The following is a 22,304-nucleotide window of genomic DNA, read 5'->3' as shown; positions in this document are numbered from 1 at the left end:
TTAAAATTCACCAGTGTAATGCGTAAATATTTGAGATGTTCACAGACCAATGCAAAACTCCAACTCCCTTTCTATACTGCAGAATTAATGGAGTGTTCTCTTAAAACAAACAATGAGGTTTGTCCCTGGCAGTGTGACAGAAAAACATTTCCTTTTAGGAGCCGGTAAAGTTGGGGAGGGGAAGAAAGATGGGTCTACAGACTCGTAATCCTCTGGGTGTCAATGCCACCCTATTTTCAGGATATGTCCATTTGGTTATATTTTCTCACCTTCCTCCAACGCTTCAACTACTTAACCCCATTATCACACCCACCATTAAACCTGAAAGCTTAGTCTTTGATAGGCCAACCAGGTAAAGCTTGCTGGTCAGCCGAGCAAATCTGGTGAGCCTCTTAAATATTTTTTAGGGGCACTGGTACAGCAGAGATCCCTGATCCCATATGAGTTCACCTGTGTCTCTTACAACAGGTTGGTTCTGCCCTTAAGAAGTTTTGTTGATGTTCATTTGCTCATACTCAGAACCCCAAAGTAGACATAGGTTTCTCATCCAGGAGCAAACATGAAAGGAAACAGAAAGCACTGCACACGTGTATCATTTGGAGGATGTACCAAATGTATCAGCCGTGGTGCCTGACCCATCACAGTCCAGCCTATGGAACTCTGCTTTGTTCTAAGGGACTGTGACCTCACGGGATTATAGCTGAATACGAGCCAATCCACAGCTTGGCTAATGACCTATGATGGGTCCTGGTATAGAAAATTAAGGAGTCTTTCTCTTGAAAATTTAAACTAAGAAACAGGGATCCCTGGGTGGCGCAGCGGTTTAGCGCCTGCCTTTGGCCCAGGGCGCGATCCTGGAGACCCGGGATCGAATCCCACGTCGGGCTCCCGGTGCATGGAGCCTGCTTCTCCCTCTGCCTACGTCTCTGCCTCTCTCTCTCTATCATAAATAAATAAAAATTTAAAAATAAATAAATAAATAAATAAACTAAGAAACATTGAGAAGATAAGGGAATAAGCACCTCACTCTTGGAGTTTCTCTCATCTAATGGGTATAGTAATAAAAGCATTTACAACATAGCAGAAATTAATCAGTAATATTAAAGCACTGAGAACAAGATCTGGCGCTTAATCAGCATGCCATAAATGCATCATCACCATCATCATCGTCATCATCTGGAGTAGTTGTCTTCTATTCAGAAACCTTCCACGAGAATGTGTGTGTAATACTATATGTGTAATAAGCTAAAAAAATGAAACGTAATGAGGGATGACTAGCCTTACCAGGTACGAAAATAAAAAATAAAACCACTTTAAAGTGATAAGGATTCGTGAAGAGGCAGATACAATTGTTTCTGAAATTGCCTCAAATATATATGAGAATTTAGTGTATGAAAAAGGTGGCATTTCAAATTAGCAAAGAAAATATTTGTTATGAAATCATTAGTAACTATTTCTGGCACAACAAGGCAGCTATTTGGAAAAATAAAATCTCTAACTCACCTCTAATATCAAAATAAATTTGAGGTAGGTCAAAGAATTATATCTAAAAAATGAAAGGAACAGTAGAAAAACATGTTTGGGTATTTTTATAATATTAGGGGATATTTTTCTAGGATAAAAGAAGATTCTGAAGGCATTAAATTGCTAACTGTAATTAAAAGCAAATATTTAGAGGGAAAGTTGAAAGCAAATGTTTGGGGGAGCTAAGTCATGAAGCCAAAATACAAATAGCAAAACCTACAACACAAGTGAAAGTCTAAGGACTAATTTTCCTTTTTTTTTTTTTTAAAGATGTATTTATTTATTCATGATAGACACATAGAGAGAGAGGTGGAGACACAGGCAGAGGGAGAAGCAGGCTCCATGCAGGGTGCCCGACATGGGACTCGATCCGGCGACTCCAGGATTGCGCCCTGGGCCGAAGGCAGACGCCAAACCACTGAGCCACCCAGGGATCCCCAGGCTGCAGTACAGTAGTTTTAAAAGCAATTGAGACTATACTTTCAAGTAGAAATGTACATTCCTTTTTACTCAGCAATTCTATTTCTAGATGCTTGGACAGAAATGCAAGGGTGTGTACAAAGATGTTATTGCAGGGCAGCCCGGGTGGCTCAGCGGCTTAGTGCTGCCTTCGGCCCAGGTTGTGATCCTGGAGGCCTGAGATCGAGTCCCACGTCGGGCTCCCTTCATGGAGCCTGCTTCTCCCTCTGCCTGTGTCTCTGCCTCTCTCTCTTGCTCTGTCTCTCATGAATAAATAAATAAAATCTTAAAAAAAAGATGTTATTGCAATATTGTTCATAACAACAAAAGACTAGAAACAAACTAAATGCTTATTTAGTTAAATAAATCTTGTGCACTAGAATACTATACAGCCATTAATAAAACTGGGGTAGATGTGTGTATTGCATGGAATGTCATGGAAAACATCCAAGATGTATTTTTAGTGGAAAGAAGAAAATGAGAGAAAAGAATGTTTAATAGGAATCCATTTATGTGTTTTAATATCAATACCAATAGAAACAATATGCCCCATTTATGTATTCATGTGTACAGAAATACATATATTAAAATGGGGTATATCGTGCATATATAAATAACAGATTAATTGCATTATGCATATATCTGTAAGTAGTAGTGTGTATGTGTGTGTGTGGTGGTGGTATTTGTATACACTTGCAAGGTATACCCCAAACTAGCAACCTCTGGGGAATGGGATGGGAAGGGAGGGCATCAGGAAGGAAGTAGGGAATCTTTACTTTTTATTCTTATATTACATGTTTCTGTGCTGTTAAAATATTTTTATACTGTGTACATTACTCTTATAATTTTAAAAACTCATAGAAATTAATTTCTGAGATCATGACCTGAGCTAAAGGCAGATGCTTAACCACCTGAGCCACGCAGGTGCCCTGAAATTAATTCCTTTAAAAAAAATCCAGCTATGGTTCCCTATGACCAAAAATAAAGTTCAAACTCCTTAGCAGACCAAAGGCTGCCATTTCTTTCTCTTTTTTAAAGATTTTATTTATTTATTTGAGAGTGAGCACATATGAGCATGAGTGGGAGGCAGAGGGAAGGGGCAGAGGCAGAGGGAGAAGCAGACTCTCTGCTGAGCAGGAAGCCCAATGTGGGGCTCCATGCGGGCTCCATCCCAGGACCCCAGGATCATGACCTGAGGCAAAGGCAGACGCTTAACCAACTGAGCCATCCAGGTGCACCTGCCATAATTTATTGCTAACATACCTTTCTTTTCAGCCTCGCCTCCAGTAATCAGAATTGCCTTGGCTTCCTCTTTTGCCCCCCTTATCCCCTCTTCTGCTCTTGGAGCCACTCCCTGCTCTGTATCACAGGGAACTACATTTCCCAAGCTCCCGTGCCCTTCAGCCTCTGGTGGAGTTGGCCAGCAGGCGTCTTGGCAGGATATGGAAGGCAGGAGTTGGGAAGAAGCCAGTTATTTCTCCTCTCTCTGCTTTAGCTCCCTGCCTCTAACACTGCGTGTCCCCAGGTACCATGGGATGTGTTCTTCTTTCATGGACCTGTCGTGATTCCTGATCCCACAAGACGGTCCCAGGTCCCAGGCTCTGGTAACAGCACTCTGTCCCCCCAGCACCAGGGGAGGTAGCAGCTTCCTGCTGGTGCCAACTCTGAGCTGCCTCACCACCTCTGTTGGAAAGTCTTAGCAATTCCGTCACCTATGAAACCAATTCTCAGCATTAAAATTTCCTCTTTTTGTAATACCTTTTAAACGGTTTTGTGTTTTCTGGCTAGTGGGCGAGTCCCTCTTCCCACTATAATAAAAACCCAACCCAGCCTGCCCTACCTTGCTGCCCTAAACACAGTAAGCAGTGCCCCTGGCCGTTCGTTCAAGCAGCTCCCTCAGCCTGGAAGGTCATCCTTCCCCTTGTCTTTGGGTAAGAACCTCCCTCATCCCCTAGGCTCAGCCCAAAGCCTGCTTCTCCAGGAGCTCCCCTCTAATCCTCACACATATATGCCCCGAGCCTCCATTCCAATCTCATCTAGACAGCAAATGGGTATCCCAACGCACTTTGTGTCAAGTATTGAGTAAAACACCCCAGGGACCAGCAAATCTTAGGCCCATTAACTGGCACCTTATTGGCACTGGCTTATCTTTGTCTGTCTGGTGCCCTGCCATATTCTGAACACCTGGATTAGTACCTATACATTAGATGAATAAATAAATATGACAATGACCTTTGCTTTGGGCCATGGAAAGCAGGGCCATGGAAGGCAGGGGGAGGAATGAAAACCATTGGTAGAAGGACACCAATTCTGTCTCTTTCTAGACCCAGCTTACTTTCTCTCCTTCTAGTTTGGAGAGCTCTGGCCTCACTGGCCTCTCTCAGATTCTTAGACCCACTAAGATCTTTCCAAACTGAAGCTCCTGTTCTTCTTTAGATCTCAGCTTAAACGTTTCCCATTTTTCTCTCTTACTTATTTTCTTCATAATGTTTATCAAAATTTGTAGTCATGTATTTGATTGCCTCTTTACACTATTAGGTCCATTAAGCTTAGGGCCGTGTATCCCTAAAATCTAGGTCTGCACATAATAGGTACTCCCTGAAAAAAAAAAGTTTAAAGATTGTTGCTGAGTGAGCCATGGATAAACTCTGCTTCACAGTCTCTATCACCATCTACTGGGTTGTCCACTAGTTAACACGGGTCAAACCAGGAAAGAGAAAATTTCTTGGCAGCGATATCAGGAGGCTCCTACTTCCCAAGTTGTATTCAGACTGGAAAGTTTCCTTCCCACAACTCTCTTTGCACAAATGAGACCCCAGTCATCAAAAGCCACTACTTAGGAAGAGTTCCATGCTATCTCAGGGCTTATTCTATCAACCAATGGCTGAATATATAAAAATAATGGGCAAATACTCTGAAGAGTCAGAGAAGATACTCCTGAGCCAAGACCCCTTTCACGTGATCTGCATTTGCACTGATTGTTGAAAACGATCTCAAATTAATTTCATTAACTTCAAATAATGAGGTTTTTCATTTTATTTGGGGAACATGGTATTAACAGCAATTCAACTCCCATTCTTTCACAAAGCTATTTAGCTTCTGTCACTCCCCAGCCTTTTGGCTAAGAGGGAGTGTGAAGATGTCGCTTCTGAGGCCATACATTCATTATCAGGTTTTAAGAGAAATGAGAAAAACACTGAATTTTCTGAAGCATAGGCCCATAGTCTCTGAATCTGTTTTTCATTCCCACTTATCTTGGCTTGTTAAAAAAATTATAAGTTAAGATTTCTACATTCACGAATTCCACCTGTTACCAATAGGGTCTTCTGCAGAGTTAATGCCATCCTTCCTCCCCAGGTCACATGAGCCATGTGACAACACATACACAAATATACAAGGCACACAGTCAGTGCTTAAAAAATCTTTAATGAATTACTGTTATTTACCAGTCATTTTCTTTCTATGAAGAAAATTGACAAACAATGACATTTTCACCATTTTGTAAATCATTTTGTAAATCCTTTTCTCGGTAACTAGAATTGCCAATAAATTCCCAAGTCCTTTGTTTTATTTTTTTTTTTTAAGATTTTATTGATTTATTCATGAGAGACACACAGAAAGAGGCAGAAACAGGCAGAGGGAGAAGCAGGGTCCCTGCCAGGGAGCCTGATGTGGGACTTGATCCCTGCACCCTGGGATCACGCCCTGAGCCCAAGGCAGACACTCAACAGCTGAGCCACCCAGGTGCCCCTGTTTATTTTTTAACAAGTTCGTTTTTTGCATTCAGGTGACTTTTAATACTTCCTTTCTCTTCAGTTTGAGAAAGAAATGGATGGCTCCACATTCTTGCTCTAGATCAATGACAGTTTTTTCAAAGGCAGTGCAAGCCAAAGTGGAGTCCTTTGTGTCCTGCCCCAGCGGGCAGGTGCATTTGCAGAAACCAACCCCCAGGGGTCAGAATTCACAAACTGGAAGTGGCCTCAGGTTCAGTTATTAGCTCAAGAAGCCTCAGCTCTGTTTCTCTGGAGAGGAACCTCTTACCTGTTGTGAGATAATTGGGGTTTTCCCCAGAGGATTTTTGACATCTCTTCACCTGGTGATATAGGAGTAGGTCCAGATGACAAAGAAAGAAGACATCTCAAAACCATCCTCACAGAAGCACATTTGTATGTAATGTCAATCACAGAGCATGGCAAAGGCAGAGAGAATCGAGAAGTGCTTTAGGTTTAAGATGTTGGTGGTATCGGGGCACCTGGGTGGCTCAGTTGGTTGGGCAACTGCCTTTGGCTCAGGTCATGGTCCCAAGGTCTTGGGATCAAGCCCCGCATCAGGCTCCCTGCTCAGCAAGGAGTCTGCTTCTTCCTCTTCTGCTCCCCCTGCTTGTGCTCCCTCTGTCAAATAAATACATAAAAATTAAAAAAATAAGAGAGGATAACATAAAACAAAATGTTCATGGTATCAAAATTTCTGATCAACACTACCTCTTAGTGGGTATTGCTGTTAGAGAGTTGCTTCTTTAGCTTAGAGTGGGAAAGGACTCCTTTGGGAGGAAACACCAGTCCCAGAGTTTCCCACATCCCAGGTGACTTTTGCCCACGGAAGGACAGATAGTTGGGAAGGCCACCATGGGTGGGTGACGACCGGGCCTGAGGCACCAATGAGAACCCAGGTTTCCTTCCACTTCTAGCAATCCACAACCCTCTCCAGATATATATATATATTTTTTTTTTTTTCCCTCTCCAGATATTATCAACACTTGGGACACCTCTGATCACCTATTCTCCTCAGATCCAATTCCCCACTGTTGTCCTCCTTCCTAGGACTTACTAGTAACCTGTCATGCCCCACTTGATGGTAAAACAAAACTAAACAAAACACCTTTATTATTCCCAACCTAGTCAAGGAGGTTCCCTGCCTTCTGTGTCCTCTACTTTCCATTGCAGAGAGAAATTCTGCTCTCCCAGAGACTACCATTTTTCTGCGCTTATCTGAAATAGGAGTTGCTTTGTGTTTGCAAGCTCTGCTTCATGCCAAACTCTCACATTTACACTTCTGAGTCATTAATACCTTTGTCATCCTCACCTCTGACCTCACTACACATTTGCCTCGGGTACCTGTGGCAAGTCTTCCTTCTAGAGGACTTTCAGCTCCATGCAAAAGGCCATCCATAAACCACCTTCGTCTCAGTATTTTGCCCTTTCAAGACCACACCTGAAGTTCCATTGCTCCCTAGAATTGCTCCATCTCTGAAATCTCAGACTCAAGCACCCACCCACTGACCTCGTCCTATTCTTCAATCACCACAATGCAGGCACTTCTAGTTCTGAATCACACCCACTCTCTCCATCCTGTCAAACCCCTTTTGTATTTCCATCACTGTTTTCTGCACCCCAGATCCCATGCTCAGTCCCTTTACTCTCTTACCCCTTGACCTACTTCTACTGCCTCTAATGCTGCACCTGTGTGGGCTACTTACCTTCCCACAGCTCTTCCTTCTTCTATTTTCAGGCTATGTACTCTTCCTGAGTGACCTCATCTACTCCCACAGTTTTAAGTGCTACTTACAAGCTGATGCTTCCCAAGTATCTATCTCCAGCCAGATATTTTTTCCTAAATTCAGGAAAAGGCACATAACCTGAATGTCTATGGGGTGTTTCCATAAGCACTTGCAAACTCACTTTGTCAAAACTGAGCTAATCATTCCCTCCCCCACAGGTGGGGTGGAAAACTGATCCTCCTCTTATATCCCTCCTCTCGGTGAATGGTACTTCATGTTCCTAGTCTCTCAAATCGGAAAGTCAAGTCATTCTGGACTCTCTCCCTTCCTTAGTCACATATTTTCTTCAATCTCAAATTGGTCAATTGTAATTATTCCCAAGTGTCTGGCAAATCCATCCATTCCACATCATATGAACCCTGTTCATTTCCTACTTGAATCTGGCACCAGGATTCTTTAATTGCAAATAACAGAAACTACCTCTGGCTAATTTGTTATGAGCAATGTGTGTGTGTGTGTGTGTGTGTGTGTGTGTGTATACATGTATATATCACATATATATACACACATATATATATCAGAAAGATACTGGGTAATGTGTTCACATATATATATATGAATGTATACACACACACACTCACACACACACACACATATATTAGAAAGATACTGGATAGTTTCCCAAAATGGAAGAAAAACTGACCAACTAGAACTTTGGAAGGATAAGAACCAATGGCTTACAGAGGTAGGAAACCTCGTAAGGTGTGCCATTAGCTGATGCAGCTCCAATCATCTTGTATCTCTGTGTACCTCCCAGCTAATCACCCTCCCACACCCTCCCTTTACCAACTGCAGTTGGTAAACCTTCTTTCTAAAACAGAAATCTGATCAAGTCCCTCATTTTTTAAAAAGATTTTATTTATTTATTCATGAGAGACACAGAGAGAGGGGCAGAGATATAGGCAGAGGGAGAAGCAGGATCCCCATGGGGAGCCTGATGTGAGACTCAATCACAGGACCCCAGTATCAAGACCTGACTCAAAGGCAGATGCTCAACCACTGAGCCAGCCAGGTGCCCCAGGTCCCCCATTCTTAAAATCCATTGCTGGCTAATCAGAGCTTTCAGAATAAGATGCCTAAATCCTTAACATTCATGAGTTGGCTTCTCTTGGTACCATCCCTGACCATTCCTCTCCCATCTTTCCACCTCACATGCTATTCTTGAGTCCTGCTTAGCTACATGCAGGTCCCTGTCGGTGCCAAACTCTCTCATGTTCTGATGTCTACTTTAGTAGCGATGATGCTAGCAGAACTCACCTGAGCTGGTTCAAACAAAGAGTCTTAAATGAAAAAACCACTTTCAGAGGTATAGGAAGGGTTAAATGAGTCAAGAAAGCAAGATAGAATGCCTATAGACTAGCCATGGTGGGAAGTCATTACCAAACTGGGGCTGAAATCAAGACAAGGGGAGGAAACAGAGATATCAGAGCTCAGGGAGAGCTGAAGCCACTGGGGAGAGGATCATCCCTTTGGAAGTATAGTTGTTGGGAGATGCAGCTACTACCACAGGGATGGAACGCCCACCCATATCCCAAGTGATCCTCTGCTACTTTGTATAATGCTTATCATAGTGCTTACACACACCAGTGAGGTAAGCACACACCAGTGAGGCAGCTCATTCACCTGCCTGGTTTCTACATTTCTGGAGGACAAAGACTCTGCTTGTCTGAGCATGCCCCAACATGCACAGCACTGTACCTGGCACATAGAGAGTGCCCCACGCATTTGCTGAATTAATGAACAAATCAATTGATCGGTTTCACTTTATTTCAACGTGGAATCTGAAATCAGTGAGTTTACAGGCAAGAGAAAAGGGAAGGAAAGTGAGAACTGCAGGCAGAGTTTGGGGACATGTTTCTTGAGATAAGAAAGGTACCGGGATCCCTGGGTGGCGCAGCGGTTTAGCGCCTGCCTTTGGCCCAGGGCACGATCCTGGAGACCCGGGATCGAATCCCACGTCGGGCTCCCGGTGCATGGAGCCTGCTTCTCCCTCTGCCTATGTCTCTGCCTCTCTCTCTCTCTCTCTCTCTGTGTGTGTGACTATCATAAATAAAAAAAATTAAAAAAAAAAAAGGTACCACTCACTGGGTTAGCCTCCTTCTGTCTCCAGGATTAGGTCCCCAAAACTTGTTATTAAATTAACACAAAAAATAGCCATTTGCTGAGTCTGACTTTTAATGGAAACAATGGGCAGGAACCTGACATTAACATAATGCAGAAGGTGAGCTATGGCATCTGTCCTTCTCTGATGCAAGAAATGAAGGGTCCATGGGACCAATGAGATTCTCAAAATTAGTAGGACAATCGGAACCAAGACAGGAGAGATCAAGCCTGAGAGTGAAGGAATCTCTCTTGTTCCATTTAGATGGTGCGTGGAAGTGGACAGTGAGGTGGCCCATAAGGAACAGAAATAAGTTGGCTCCCTGAGAGTAAATATAAACCAACACTCAATGGAAGAGTTTGGAGATTAAGTTGCTACCTCTTGGGCTCACAAACATTTGGCTGTAATGCAATTAGTTTACCTTAAGAAACGTGTGACTTTGGAGCCGGGGTCAGGTGTGTCAGCACCCAATGTCTGGAGCACAGGCAGGGCTGAGCTTGCGGAGCCCTCAGTTCTGAGAACCTGACACCCCTAGGTCCTTGCACCGAAGTGAATGCACTAAGATGTAACGGATGTTAGAAGCCAGGCTGATCCCGTACACATCAGCTATGGCTGAACTGTGTGCCCCCCACCCCCAAATTCACATGTTGAAGTTCTCAACCCAGTGTGACTATATCTGGAAAGACTCGTTAGGAGCTAATTAAGGTTAAATGAGGTCATGGCAGGCCCCAATCTGATAGAACTGTGGCCTTAGGAGAAGAGGAAAAGACAGAGAGAGATCCCTCATGTGAGACACAGGGAGGGGCCACCGAGGGAAGGCAGCTGTCTGCAAGACTGGAAGAGAGCTTCTTTCTGTCAGGAAGCAGATCAGCTGGCAGGCCTTGACCTTGGACTTCCCAGCCTCCAGAACTGTGAGAAAAAAAAATTCTCTTATTTAAAGCACCCAATCTGTGGTATTTTGTTATAGTCGCCCAAGCAGACTGAGACAACACTTGGGCTTTGAATTTGTTTATACTCTGAAACAAAGGGTTTTTCTTATGCAAAATTGGTAGTCTTCAGGCCAAAACCTGAAATCAGATGACAATCGATGAAGCACCTTCTGTGATCCTCTGTTTCACCCTCTGTGAAATGGGAATGACAACCCCTGCTCTGTCAGCCTCAGGTCACCGCTGTGCTAATCAAGTGCACGAGAACATTCTGTAAACCCTGAATGTGCCCGGACACGCAAACATCCCGGCATCGGCCCTGTCCGCCTCCCCACCCAGAAGGGAGCCGCACATTAGGAATATTGGCTCCTGGTTTTCTTTTTTTTTTTTTTTAACCAGAAAAAAACGTTATTATCATTCCTACTTGGAATAAGTGAAACGGGGAAGCATTCGGAAGCAGCAGGAAAATCTCAGGCAGGGGCAGTCTCAAGTCAACCCAGGAGCGAAACCTGGAGAAAACTGAGCCCGGGGAAGGAAGAGTACAACGAATGTGCAGCTTCAAGAAGAAAAAAGAGACAAAAAGCTAAGAGAACTCTGGCTGCTTTTCCCAAGGCAACTGTCTGTCCCACAAGCCAACGCCTGTTCCGAGGGGAAGAGAGGTTTTCCAGAGGCCAGCGTCCTCTGAGGCTGTGGAGGTTGATGAGAGGGGAGGGAGCCCCTGCATTTGGGGGGGGGGGGGTGAGACAAACCGCTTGCATGGAGTATGGGTACAAGTGAAAGCAGCCACGAGAGGAAGGAGGCTAACAGCCTGAATTTGGGCCACACTCTGTGAAATGTGATCGAATGCACACGGTGCCTAGAGCAAACGCAGGAGGTCAAGTTCACACGTGGGCCAAAGGTCCAGTCTCTGCGGAGGAGCCAAGACGCAGCAGTGCTCCGGCGCTGCACCTGCCCAGCGTGAGTGGGTCAGAGGGGGCCTGGGACGTGGGGCCGGGGGAGGGGAAGGCGGGGGGGGGGGGGGGGGGGGGGCGAGGTCGGGAGCCTGCGGCCCGGGAGGCCAGGGACCCGGGAGAAACACGAGCAAATAGGAGAGTAAAAGTCAGCACGCACGTGTTCCAGGCCAGCTCGACTGCGGGCAAGTCGGACTCTAATGATCCACTTCACCTTAGGGACCCCGGTCTCCCCCTTATACAAGGGGGCTGATGCAGCAGGCTCGGCTGGTCTTCCAGGGTTGTTGGGAGAATCCAAAGAGTTAGAAGAGAAACTATTTCAGAAATGGAAACGAATCATACACCTAAGCGGGGTTCACTCCCCCCTCCCACCCCCAAGGAAGCGCGCTTGAGGTTGGGTCAGGCCTCCTGCCCCTGGGGCCTAGCAGGGCTCCCCCTCCGGAGGCGCAGCCTTCTTCCTGCCGAGCTGGGAGCGGGGGCGGAGGCTGGGGGCTGCCGGTGGCCGGGGTGGTGGCGGGAAGGCCACCTGGGGGTGCACTTTCCTCTCCTTCCTCTCTGGTCTCCGCCCTGCCCAGCAACAGCCAAATACAAGACCTTGGACTCCTGCTCTCCCCACCCGCTTCCTCCTGCTCAGGTCCCTCCTCTCCCTGCCTCCCCAGAAAGGGCAGTCTGGGGGTGAGCGCTCGCTGCCCCCGCCTTCCAGGGCGGCTAAGGGATGGCCCGTGTGCTGCCAGCGCGGGGCAGTGCGCTTGCTTTCGCCAGGAAGGGACAGGGAGAGCCCTGCTGGACCCTCGGGGATGGTCGAGAGAAGCGCCTGAGGCCCATAGGGAACTTTTGGGGGCCCCCTCGGAGCTCCCTAAAGGCACAGAGGCAACTGGGGTCACTTCATAGGGTCGCTGAGGAGACGGGGGTGCTGGCTGCCATTTCCTCCCCAAGCCCTGGAGTTGCGGCCTCCTGCCAACACGTTGCCACCTGGCCCTACCCTGAGAAGGCTCTTCCCTGTCCCCGACCCCCCCACCCCCCCACCCGGGGGGCTCCAAGGGTCTTGACCCCAGCCCAGGGCTGGAGATGAGCTCCTATCCCCTGGGGAGAGGGCTGAGCACTGGGAGAGGAAAAGTGGCCTGCAGGCCCCTCTATAGCAATAGAACGAATGTTCTAGAGGTTCACGATTTACAACGCCCTTGAACAACCACGATATTTTATTGGAGCCTGACAACAACTGTCTTAGGGAGGTTGTTCAGAGCGGAAATCTGGAACTCACGAAGGTCAGATGACTTGCCCATCCAACATCCGAGCTATTAGAGGTGGTCCTGGAGCTGAAGCCCGCCGTGCTGTGCCTGCTGGGCTCACCACACTGCCTCTCTACGGGGCCTGCTGCCCTCTGACCTCCACCCCACACAAGTACCAGGACGCGGATTGCTGTGGGGTGCAGGAAACCGCTTGCTCCAGGAGTGGCTGCCTGCCTGTGGCCGCAGAGCCAAGTGGGCAATAGGAAGGACACCCGGGGTGAGAAGGAAGTCTCAGGATGAACCCCGGGGACGGAGCGGGGGCGGGGGCAGAGATCTCTCTACTCTCAGAGTTGGCTGTCCCCCAAATGTGCTGAAGACTGCGGCTTGGCAGCTGTCAGAGGGCAGCCGACAGGAAGTTTCCTCCCAGGTAAATGAGAGGTGGCTCCAACTAAGCCCTTAACTCTGTGCACCTTGGAGCCACCTGGAGACGTTAGTTGACAGTTGAATACTGATTGCCCACGTCCCCCTAGAGCAACTGAGTCACAGATGGCTGAGAGAGGGGCTTTGGCATCTGCGGATATTTACGTTTGCCCACATGGTTCTCCTGCTTAGGATGATTGAGAACTGCTGTTCTAGGTTCTCAAACAAGGGAGACACAGACCTGCGACACAAAAAAGGGTGCCTCACAGAATGGGGGTACCCCCAAATCGAGCCAGTGTCACGTCACCCCTCTTCTTTACTTTCCTCAAACATTCATTCCCCTTTTTTTTTGGACTGGGACCCTGCTGGGGTGTCTCTAAATGTCACAAGAGAGGGGTGCTGGTTTGTTCAAGGCTCTAACTTTCTAGGAACCTGCTGCCCTGGCCGGAGTCTCAGGGCCCAAGAGGCGCAGGCCCTCCACCCCCACCCCGTCCTCAGCTCAGATTAGAACCTGGGGAGCCCCCGGCAGGTTGCCCAAGGCTACTCTAAAGACGGGCCTCCTATTCCCAAGGGTCCCTGCTCGCTGGCAGAGGAGAGGCGAGAGGGGCGGCCGGAGGCCTGTGTGTACTGGGTCTCCCGCTGCAGCCCAGCACTACTAGCTGGAGGCCGGGGCTGACGCAGAGCCCCTTGCAGCCCTTGGCTTCCCTTCAGGCATGTATTTATCTAATAAACTCTCTGAGCCAGGCTTCCGTCAGACCCCCCACTGCCCTTGCCGGGGGGGGGGGGGGGGGGGGGGGGGGGGGGGGGGGGGGGTGGGGGGGTGGGGGGGGGGTGTTGCAAGCACCACATTGGGAAGCACCCCCAGAACTTGGGATGCCACTGGATCATGGCTCTGGCCACCCCAGAGAGCCCCAGACCCAGGCCACACCTGCATGGGCGGGCGGCAAGGTGGGAAATGCGGGGCTCTGCGGGGTTCCCTCAAGCCGACCCACCGTGGAACACAGCAGAGGGTGGAGGGTGGGTGCTGTTCCAGTGGTCCTCACCGCGCCCTGCGGGCTGATCAGTATTATCTGTTTTACAGCTCCCAGAAGCCCAAGGAGGACACCCCCAGGACCCAGGAGGCAACAAATGCAAAAAGCATTTGTGTGCAGGCCTCACGCTTGGGGGACCTGGGGATGCTGACTGTTCATCAGTGGCAAAGCTTTGCAGAGAAGTGGGTGCCGCAGAATTCCCCTGGTGCTAAATACATCCACAGGGGCATGTGATGTAACGGTCCGTGCAAGGACACGGATGACCCTGGAAAACAGTAGGGAAAGTGAAGGCCTCCTATCGTGTGATTCCATTTTTCTTTTTAATGATTTTATTTATTTATTCATGAGAGGCACAGAGAGAGAGGCAGAGACACAGGCAGGCTCCATGCAGGGAGCCCGATGTGGGACTGGATCCTGGGACCCTGGGATCACGACCTGAGCCAAAGGCAGATGCGAAACCACTGAGCCACCCAGGTGCTCCTTGTGTGATTCCATTTATACAAAATATCTGGGACAGGCAAATCCGTAGAGGCCGATGTGCATTTCTGGTTGCTGGGGCTGAGGCCAGGGGTGAATGCTGAGTGAGGGTGAATTGGCATAGGTGAGAAGAATGTTCTGGAACTAGGTAGTGGTTATGGTTGGACAACCATGTGAATGTCCTAAAAACTACTGAATTGTACAGTCTTTATGTCAAAAAGAAAAAAAAACTCCCAGCGTGAGGGTCTTCAAAGTCTGGAAGCTTCCCAGGATTCCCTGACATTCCTAGAATAACTTTCACAAGGTCCTTCAACGAGTAAGGGGCAAGGGCAACATGTAAGCCAAACCCTGCCTGACCCTGAACAGCCTGCTTCTCTTCCATCGATGTCAGGCTCAGCCGGTCCCCGAACCCCTCAGCAACGCTTGTCTGTGCAGGCAGCCAGGTCCTTCCCGCTCACGACTCGCTTGGGTTTTCTACACCGAGGAGTCGGGGTCGGGCTTAGCACGAGATAGGACTAGGAGAGGGAGTCGGCAGTGTGGACTCAGGAAGGCCTGTGGGGCTTGGGGTGGCCGGGGGCAGGGGGCCACCCTGGAGGGCTTAAGGACACTTCCTTAAGATGCTCATCATCTCCCAGAGGCCACGTTCCCACTTTTAGGCCTTCATACCGGTTGTTCCGCCTTCCTGGGCCCCACTTCCCCAGTATAGCTAAACCCTTCACCTCCTTGCGTCTTACCTCTGAACGAAGCCTATGCTGACCACTCTATTTTAACTTTTTTTTTTTTAAGATTTTATTTATTTATACATGAGAGACACGGAGAGAGAGGCAGAGAGAAAAGTAGGCTCCCTGTAAGGAACGTGATGCGGGACTCGATCCCAGGACCCCAGGATCACGACCTAAGCCAAAGGCAGACAGACGCTCAACCACCGAGCCACCCGGGCGCCCCTGACCACTTTACCTTAAATCACGCACGCACACACATGCGCACACATTTGCCTCTGTCTTCCTACTCCTCACCTGCAGCTCATCCTTCTCTACCAGACATCACTTACTGGGGTAGGACTTTTGTCATTTCTTTTCCATTTCTCCCAGCTAGAACATTAAACTCCACCAAGTGGAAATCTTTGATTTGCTAATGTGGCCCGACGGCCCAGAACCAGTGCCTGACATGTTGTGATGCTCCACAAGCAGGGGGACAGAAGAATTAACAGACTTGTGTTTTGTTCTGCGTGTCCCTGGTCTACCAGACACCCAGGGACCGACCACATGCACACGTTTTGCTGAGCGCCCTGGGACACCTGCTTTGAGCTCAGCACCAGAAGCAAAAATGCCAGTTTTCCAAAGTCGTTTACCTCTTCATCTCCACGCAAGCCCAGCCCTTTGCTGAGAACACCACCTGAGAATATGACCCCCTGCTGTCTTCTTACAAAAGAGGTGAGCTTTCCTCTGCTTAGATGCGCCAGCCCCTGGGCTCCTTCTAAAGGAGCACCCAGACTCTGCCCCACTGCTTTCCTTCCGCACCTTCTTTCTTCTCTTTGAGGCATGTATTATAACATGAAATTATTGTTTCGTCCTTTGCCTCTGTGTGGACTCTCTCGCTCGAGAATATAAGCTCCACCAGGACAGGAACCAGGTCTGTTTTCCTCACTGCGACATCCCTAGTACTTAGCACACCTGACAGGTGCACAGTCAATGTCTGAGGAAGGGAGAAAGAGATGAAGAAGGGAGGGGATGGGGATCCCTGGGTGGCGCAGCAGTTTGGCACCTGCCTTTGGCCCAGGGCGCGATCCTGGAGACCTGGGATCGAATCCCACGTCGGGCTCCCGGTGCATGGAGCCTGCTTCTCCCTCTGCCTGTGTCTTTGCCTCTCTCTCTCTCTCTCTCTCTCTCTCTCTCTGTGTGTGACTATCATAAATTAAAAAAAAAAAAAAAAAAAAAAAGATTAAAAAAAAAAGGGGAGGGGATGGGAGGCGGCAAGGAGCTCTCCATATAAGGAGGCCAAGGTACAAGATCTGCTAGAGAGGCCCTGATAATGGAACCTTGGTGTGAAAAAGGGGGTCCTGGCCCACAGGAATGGCTAGAGCCAAACCTAAGCATACTGCCTCTCACTTGCTTGAAGGGGTGCACAGTGGCTGACCAGCATCCCCCCTGTGGACGCGTGATGGCAGCCAGAGAGCCAACTCTTCTGATCCAGATGGTGAGCACATTGCTTCCCTGATCTTCTAGACGAATCCAGGCAAGTCCACAGAGTGATATCAAATACAGCAGCCTTTCCTCCACATTTAGAATCGCGAACTTGTCTGCTAAAGGCTTAACGGGCAACTCCTGGTCTCAGTCTCACCATCGCCATGTGACCTGGTGTCATCGGTCCCATTTGACAGGCGAGGAGCCCGTTGCATGTGCGGGGACTACGCCTTAGCCCTCGGGCAGCCTGGTTCTGAAGCTTACGGGCTTAACCACTGCATTTACTGACCCTTTACCTTTTTTTTTTTTTTAAGATTTTATTTATTCATGAGAAACACAGAGAGAGGCAGAGACACAGCCAGAGGGAGGAGCAGGCTCCATGCAGGGAACCTGATGTGGGACTCGACACCAGGTCCCCAGGATCACACCCTGGGCCGAAGGCAGGTGCTAAACCACTGAGCCACCAGGGCTGCCCATGACCCTTTACATTTTACATTTTACTGGTCCCCTCTGCTGCTGCTTTTTTCTTTTTTTTTAAACTTTTATTTATTTATGATAGGCACACAGTGAGAGAGAGAGAGAGGCAGAGACACAGGCAGAGGGAGAAGCAGGCTCCATGCACCGGGAGCCCGATGTGGGATTCGATCCCGGGTCTCCAGGACCGCGCCCTGGGCCAAAGGCAGGCGCCAAACCGCTGCGCCACCCAGGGTTCCCTGCTGCTTTTTTCATAAAAGAACTCCCTGTAGTTCAATTGGCAAAGATAACATCCCAGGGGACTCCTGGGTGGCTCAGTGGTTGAGCATCTGCCTTGGGCTCTGGGTATGATCCCGGGGTCCTGGGATCAAATCCCACGTCAGGCTCCCTGCAGGAGCCTGCTTCTCCCTCTGCCTGTGTCTCTGCCTCTCTCTCTGGTCTCTCATGAATAAGTAAATAAAATCCTGGCATGCTCAGACCCGAACTGTGTCTTGTGGATAAATCCCGCCCCGCAGTTGGCACCAGGGAGGTGCTAGCTTACAACAGTTAGCAGAGATTTATTTTAAAAAGGACAAATCGATGGTCAACAATTGTCTATACATAAACTTATTTTTCATTTTCTATCACACTGGAAACTTGTCCTTTTCTTCCCATTTGGTGAAAACTGGAAAAGCCACAACGTGTCAGCAGCCAAGGGGCCCAGCTCCTCTGTGTGGTTTGGACCCCTCCTGAGACACCTGCTGGGATGAAGGTGAGGAGGCCTTGGGAAGAAGTTTTCACATTCCGAACATCTAGTGCATTACTTACTTCTCCTTTCCAAAAATAGGACTTTATTTCAGATTGACTTTGTTCTCCTTCAAAGAGAAACCGCATTTAAATAAAAGCCTAAGTGCCACCTGCAGCGCTTCGGTGCATGCGTGCGAGCATGCGGCCGCACAAGTCCCTTCCGAGCCAGAGGCCTGTGGGGTTGGGGCAGGTGAACAGCCTCCTGCAAAGCTTTTCTCAGAAGGTTCTGAATCTCCACTTGAGCCGCTGTGTGGGCCTCCTCTCCACCTCGAGTGCCCGGCTCTGCGGGGAGCTTCCTGGCATGTGCCACACTCTTCTCCAAGGACATGGGGATTCTGTGTCTATTTAACAAACAGAATATGGTTAAAAGAAGCATCTGGAGCAACCCAGAAAGGGAAGGAAAAGGGAGGGGCAGGGAGCGACTAACTTAGCACACCTAAAACCTAGAGGCTGGAAAAACCGGTGGATGGAAGAGGGTGCTAAGTCCCCAAGGTGTGGGGGCTTCGCACCAGCAGGAACAAGAAACCAAAGGCACCCCTACTTCTCCCTTCCTCAGTGAAGCTGAAGCCCTCACTGACCCTTATGAGAAAGGCAGGAGGTGATTCCTCTGCCTTGAACTTGAAAGTAACCCCTCCTCCTGCCTGTTCCCTGAACCCTGCAAGAGTGTTTCCTTGTCTTCTCTCCAGATGTCACAGTGGGAGCCCGACACCACTCTGAGGGAGCCCTGCAACAGAGTCACAATGAACCAAGCCCCCAGAGCAAGCCTAGAGCCCAGGCCTGTCCTAAAATCACTCTGCCACCTGATTAAGGCCTTATAGCCTGAATGCAAAGTTAGATTCCTTGTGGAGGAAATCCTGAGAGTCAACCTTCTTTTTAAGACCTTGATCCTCTGCAAAGGGGAAAGTGTCCTCAGATCCCCAAAACAGGGCTTCTCAGTGTGGTCCTGGGATCATCTGGGTCTGAATCAGCTTGGGTCCCTATTAAAAATTCAGAGTCCCGGGCCCTCTCTTAGTCCCAGCACACCCCCCCCCCCCCCCCCCCCGACCTGGGATTTAGGGAATCCGAGGCTTCCTACAGCTTGGGAATCACTAGATTTGAGAATTCAAGACTCACATTCCTTCTCAGAAAAATTTGGCCCAGGTGAGATCACAACCATTTTTAGACCAGTATTTTTTTAAGGCTCCCTCCTTGTTATGCTAGCATCAAGGCACTTGGGAAGTTGCAGATTCATTCCAGAACAAAAAGATCTGTACGCAGAACCCAGACTGGTGGCACCCGGTTCACGGAAATGCCTGTGCCTTGCCAGCAGTGCCATTGACTGCGTGATGGTAGTTTGCTCTGAACAAAGGAGCAGAGAAGACAGGGTGTGCAGGTGAATCTGAGTTGTGCTTGCAATTGCCATGGCAACTGCAGCCATCATCCCTAGATAGGATCCCCGCAGGTCCATTTGCAAAGCCCGAGGCCCTGCTTGCTTTGGATTGGAAATCCTGCCTTCTTGGGATGTGGTTCTGAGGGTTTGTAAGTGTGTCTCCAAAACAGAAGCAAATAGGCAATTGTGCTTTTCTACCACTCTGTTTTCTCGGTGAGAGTCTTCCAAAAGCATCTCTGCGTAATCCAAACAGGATGGAAATTCTTCTCATCCCTTGGCACAAATCTCCTCCTGCCTCTTGCTTGGAGGGGAATGGAAGGGGCTGAGTTTGGGGCTGCAATGATTCCTTTGCCTCCCTCCCTTCCCCTTCCTAGTTAGCGGGCCTAATCAATGCTTCTACACCAGGATTTTAATCAGGTTGCAATTTTAAACCACTGTTTATTTTGTACTGAGTGGAGAACTTTTAAAAGGATGGCTATGCTGGAAACCACGGCACATTTTCGTTCTAGGAGCCTAAATGTTAATGTTGCACGGGCCAGATATGGTAAGCGCTGTATCTTACATTATGAATCAAGCGTTTCATCTTTGCCTAAAAATGGTAAAATAACAGCAGCTAGAAGCATATGTGCTTATCGCATAGGAAACAAGGCTCAGTGGCTGTGTCCTTTACCAAGGGGAACGTTTCACATTCCAGAGTCAGGCGGGCCTCCCCCCTCGAGGGCTCAGAAACCCCAGTGCTCCTGGAGTATGTTAATCTCCTCTGGGACAGACTCACAGCCACTAGAGCCCCCCAAAACTGAAGGCCGTCTTGCTCATTTGCAAGGAGAAATACCTCGCAGGAGCAGGAGCACATATATTACATAACCAGCCAACCTGCAGGGGAAGCCAAACAATACAGTGGTCAAAATGCCATTTTGTTCATTTATAGTCAAAAAAATGTTTTTAAATCACTGTATGGGATGGAATACTAAAAGCCCTTGCAGCAGATCCATTTCCGTAGGCAGAACTATAGAGGAAGTCCGATCATAATCAGAGATTTGCTTAAGGAGCAGGAAGTCAGAACAAAGAGAGTTGTTCAGATAAATTCACTGCTTAATGCCATTGAGGCTACGAGAGCTGAGGCTTCCACCTACAGGATAGGACTGACCCAGCCAATAGGAGGGGCTGATCTCTTTTCCCCACACAATGCTCTGAAGAACCCTGCCAACTGTCCCCCCATGACTCAATTTTCTATATTTCAAGCTCCTGATTTTCTCATTATAATTTTTTTTTTTAGCTCTAATTAATATCGGTCAGGTTATCCTCTTACAGCCTGGCAGGGTTGGGGCGGAGGAGGCAATTGTCTTTTAAATGGCTTTTAAATGTATCCTCAGTGTTCTGTATTCTGTACCCTGTTGTGTTGATGTCATAGTTTAACTCTGTACCAGCTACTTTCTTTTTCTTGGGGGCAGCCTCTCTGAAGCTCCAGATAGGTGGGCAACATTTCTGAGTACAATGTCATATTTCTTCTCATTTGCAAGTGACTCAGCTTGCATTTGAAGACACAGTAGCTTGATCTCATGACCCTGAGATCATAACCTGAGCTGAAATCCAGAGGCAGATGCTTAACCGACTGAGCCACCCAGGCGCCCTGGTGAATGCTTGCATCTTAAACTAAAAAGGCTGGGGGCAGATGGGGTCACGGGGGTGGGGAGGATAGAGCAGAGAGAGTGCAGATGGGGACATAGGTCCCCTAAGGAGGCACTGTAAAGAATTTTTTAAGTTCAATTTGTTCTATCAAATTTTGTTTTAATTTGTTGGACTGAACATCTATTACATGAATGTAAGTGATTTTGCACATAATTTATTTACACTCAGGTAAATTCTAGTAAGCAAAAACAAAGGGGGAGAAGCACTTTATATAAGCCCTAGGGGCCATTTGCTCTTTGTATCTTACTGGGAAAAAGGGGATAAAGACTCAAGTTCTTCTGAACACATTAGCCTGGAATGCAGTTACCACGCAAAAATGAAGGATTAGGTCAGGGCAACAAATGGGATGTAAAAGACAAGCAAACAAATAGACAAACAGGGCTGCTCAATTCATAGATTCCAAAGAGTTGTGTGGGGTGGGGGCATTAAGGGATGGGAACCTATTTGAGGGATCCAGGCTCTATCTTCCCCCATCCTTTGACCCTTTATTTAAGCATTTGGATCTTATGTTGTGGAGCAGAGCCCACTAGGCTTGACTGCAAGGGCACCATTAGGGTTTCTTGTATGGAAAGTGTGAATACAGTGTTCAGCATTCACCTTAGGGAGACAGCGGACCCTGGAGTGGCCCTTGCCCTCTCTGTGAGGTATTGGTGAGGTCCTGCAGCAATCTAAAGGCATGAAGAATTCCAGCCTGGGCTGCTGTCCTCTTTAGAAAATTGGAGATCCAATCTGAATGAGGAGAACAAAAGGGTCTTAAGATTCTACTGAAAAGGTTTGGGGTTGATGAACATGATCCATTCACTGTATTGACAGCTGTGCCGGTCTGGGCTATTGAGCAAGGACGTGACCCCAGGGACCTCTACAGAGGTAGTGGAGTAAACCAGAGAAAGAGAAGATGTGATATGCCTCAGAATTTACCAAAGTGAAGGCCTAGGAATTAAGTAGAGGCATCCCAGATAAGCAAAAGGATTATTTACCAACTAGGTCACAAAACATAAAGATCCTAGAATCTCAAACTTTGTCATCTAGAAACATAATGATACTGGATTGCTTCAGGATACTTACAACAGAGGTTAAAAAGAAATTAATGAATAGGTGTTTTCTGAACCATTACTAAACTTCTATGTAG

At 48.0% G+C, this 22,304-nt stretch overlaps 2 long non-coding RNA genes across 2 annotated transcripts in view; one reads left to right on the top strand and one right to left on the bottom strand.

The window, feature by feature from the left end:
• Positions 1-650, bottom strand: part of LOC112661376 (uncharacterized) — a 37,239-nt gene extending 36,589 nt beyond the window's left edge. The window contains exon 1 of the long non-coding RNA XR_003137629.3: positions 451-650. This is a non-coding gene — a long non-coding RNA (uncharacterized LOC112661376). The remainder of the gene's footprint in view (positions 1-450) is intronic.
• A 9,857-nt stretch (positions 651-10,507) lies between these two features.
• Positions 10,508-17,762, top strand: LOC112661478 (uncharacterized). The gene is made up of 3 exons (XR_003137736.3): positions 10,508-11,524; positions 15,921-16,107; positions 16,793-17,762. It is a non-coding gene; the product is annotated as an uncharacterized LOC112661478 (long non-coding RNA).
• Positions 17,763-22,304: the final 4,542 nt, after the last annotated feature.

Source organism: Canis lupus, chromosome 18, assembly GCF_003254725.2.
Source record: "Canis lupus dingo isolate Sandy chromosome 18, ASM325472v2, whole genome shotgun sequence".
NCBI classification, from domain to species: domain Eukaryota; kingdom Metazoa; phylum Chordata; class Mammalia; order Carnivora; family Canidae; genus Canis; species Canis lupus.
This window is presented reverse-complemented; position numbering and strand designations above follow the sequence as displayed.